General features: G+C 43.8%; 1 long non-coding RNA gene across 1 annotated transcript; it reads right to left on the reverse strand.

The window, feature by feature from the left end:
• Positions 1-2,080: 2,080 nt before the first annotated feature.
• LOC139824744 (uncharacterized) lies at positions 2,081-3,237 on the reverse strand. Its single transcript, XR_011735263.1, has 3 exons — positions 2,964-3,237; positions 2,301-2,461; positions 2,081-2,211 (listed from the first exon to the last, which is right to left on the reverse strand). It is a non-coding gene; the product is annotated as an uncharacterized lncRNA (long non-coding RNA).
• Positions 3,238-3,266: the final 29 nt, after the last annotated feature.

A 3,266-nucleotide genomic window follows, 5' to 3' on the forward strand; every position in this document is an offset into this window, starting at 1 on the left:
TGGTTAAATACAATGATTAATAATGTCCGCACAATATTCCGTATCCGCGTGACCCAATGCCCGTGGTTGTTATATACTCGATAATTGCACTTCCGTTAATTAACAATGTATCCGAATTTCAACTCGCGTATTGTTGCTAACACTCGATTGTATTTGGCAATTAATTGCCCCTCGCTGTTAGTTAAGACGAGTAATTTTTACGCGATAGTACGCGGGAGTTCTCGGTTGTAAAGTATAACGCGTATGCCGATCGTACAGAGTGTGATACGTGTATTCGCCACGGCTATACCCGAGAGACTGCCTCGAGCGGTCGCTCTCGCTTGGGCTCCCCACTTATGCCGGATCGTTCCCACTCCTCGGAACTTTCTCGATCGTCTATTGTTCGCGGCCGGCACATCTGGCGCGATCATGCGAAAACACGATGATTTTCACTACCCTCTCGCGTGCCCTTTTGCGCATTGCCCGTTCTAGAAAGTTCCCGTGGAAATTTCCACGCGCAACGCAGTGCGAGAACCTTTCTTCCTCGGTACCGCTGCACCAGGTTTTCACTCGCGAAAATTGTTCGACGCGGACGACGTCGACTTATGCGCACCTCCTCGGAGATGCCCCTGATGGTGACTTTGGGTGTTCTTCCCGTAGACGACGTCCGGGTGACGTCGATGTCGTCGGCCGTTGACGCCGACCCTCTGGCTAGGTTTCTCGGGAGCTGGTATCGCTGTTCCGGGCCACTGTTCCCGTGAATGATGCGTATCCTGGGAATCTTCGTCGGAGCTCGACGTCGACCCCCTAGGCGGGTGTCCCAGGACCTCTCGCGACGGATTCCGTCGTTTGTTCCCGGAGAAGATGCTTTTCCCGGGGAACTCGTCTGACTTTGACGCCGACCCCCTGGGAGGGTGTCCCAGGTCCTGGTGGAACCGTCGGATGGATAAGTTCCTGGCGAAAGTGCGTTTTGCCGGGATTTTGCCGGACAATGACGCCGACCCCCTGGAGAGGCTCCTCCGGTCCTGGCGAGTCCGTCGGACCTCTCTTTCCCTGGAGAAGTCGCGTTTTTCGGGGATTTCACCGGGTCATGGCGCGAATCCCCTGGAACTGTGTACCAGGTCCTCGGAATACATCTCGGCCTGGTTGTTCCTGGAGAAAATGATTTTTTCCAAAAACTTAGTCTTTCCTTGGCGCCCACCTCATGGACGCGCGTACCGGGTACGGGGGATGTTTCTCCGTGCCCCTCGATACGGGTTATCGCCGTAACTCTATGTCGGCGTTTCGATTAAACGCGCTTATCATTATACGATCATTATCGCTTAAACTGTATCGACAACCGCTAAATAATATAAGACCTTTTTGATCGGCGGTGAGTCAAAATATCAACTAAACTTCGTTTTCCGCTTATCGGCCGGATAGAATTCTTCAACTAAAACTACGCGCGGTCTTTGCCGTCTTGCCGAGCCTGTATTTTAATAACACGCAAAAATCTAAATGTAATCAGCCGCACGGGCTTTCAACGCAACTTAATATTAAATCTCTTATAAATGCCGTAAGTGTAATCTTAAAATAAACTGAATCAATGTGAATGGCAGAAATGATAATCAAACGAAAATAAACCATGTGACCGTTTTGTCAAGCAAGTTACGAAAATAAAAATTAAACAAAAGAAACGTGTATTTTATATATATATATATGTGTCAATCGACGAGCCGTCTTTCCCTACTTCGGCTCCCAAGCTTCGTCGTCCTCGCTCTCGCTTTCTCCCGACGGTGACTCAAAGTCATCGGAAGGCTGATCCACCGGACCGATCGGGAAGTCGTATCCAACGAATTCCGCGATCGCGTCTATTAGCGGGGGAGGCGTGGGAGTCATTACGGGGACCTGTAGTGCCGACATTAACGGCGTGGGCGGCATGCATGGGAGTTCGGTCTCCCGTGGTGCAGATGTCGCTGCTAGGTTCCCTTGAGGCGGCTGCGCTTCCGCCATCGCTCGTTACGCCGGTGCCGCGCGTGGCTCCGCAACGGGTAGTCTCTGTAAGATCACCCGGGGTGACCGTTTGGTCAAGCGACGCGGCTGTTGGGAAGTGCCCGGTCGCAAGGAGTTCTTTCTTTTTCCAGAGTCTGTTTGCCATGCTGCACCCAATTTGAAATTTCTTTATTTAGATTCTTGTCTTTTAAACAATCAGAAATATTATACGTTTTTTGTAACTTGATGTTGGTTATCGATCTGAAACCATATTATATTTGATTAATTTTGTGGATTAATAAAAGTGTGGTAAAACATGTCAATTAGAATCAAATGTAAGGAATTCTTACTTTCTAGTTTTGACAAATTTGTCAATATATTTCATAGACTCGAAGTATACAAATCCTCGTCTTTTAGAGGCTCCACTTCCACTTGCCGTTTCATTTTGTCTTTTTTTTTTCTTTAGAGTAAGATTCTCTCAGACGAGTCCACCGATTGCAGCAAACATCCGCTGAAATATATGTTAAATACAGTTACTTGTAACGTGGTTACCGTTACCGTTACTTTTTATAATAACCATTTGGTAATAACGTTACAATTTTATTTTTCATAACGCTAATAGTAACGGTATACGGAATGTCACTTTTGAAAAGTAACTCATTACCGTTACGCGTTACTCAATGAAAAAAGTAACTCGTTACTTTAATCGTTACGTAACGAGTAAAAATAACGTTGTTACTAATGCATTACTTTTACTCGTTACGTAACGAATAAAGTAACAAGTTACTTTTTTCATTAAGTATAACACGTAATGGTAATGAGTTTCAAAAGTGGCATTCCCATCCTGGTGTTACCATTAGCGTTATAAAAAAGTAACGGTTACGACGTTACAAGTAAAGTAAACGACGTAAAAATAAATTTAAAAAAATAAATAATAAATAAATAAATAAATAATGAATTGAATAGCTTATTGTGTGTGTTAATATTGTTAAACTTTTAAAAATAAAACTTACGAGACGTGGCCAAAATTTTAGATATCTCTAACCAAGAGTTCTCTTTTTTTATCACATCGCGATAATCTTTACAACTGCTGTCATATAGATGTGGATATTCTTTCACAATACTTATTAACAAATCATCAAAATTTTTATCTTCGTCGTCCACCAACGTCACTTCAGAATTCAGGTTTTCATTTTCTTCATTTTCGGACATGTTTATATTATTATTGTGACAGTAATCCGTGTGATCGTATGCCATGAAGATCGATTCTATAAATTTAAAGCATTAAACATGAAATATACCGAAAATTATGAAAA

This window comes from Temnothorax longispinosus, unplaced genomic scaffold, assembly GCF_030848805.1.
Source record: "Temnothorax longispinosus isolate EJ_2023e unplaced genomic scaffold, Tlon_JGU_v1 HiC_scaffold_543, whole genome shotgun sequence".
Classification (NCBI taxonomy): domain Eukaryota; kingdom Metazoa; phylum Arthropoda; class Insecta; order Hymenoptera; family Formicidae; genus Temnothorax; species Temnothorax longispinosus.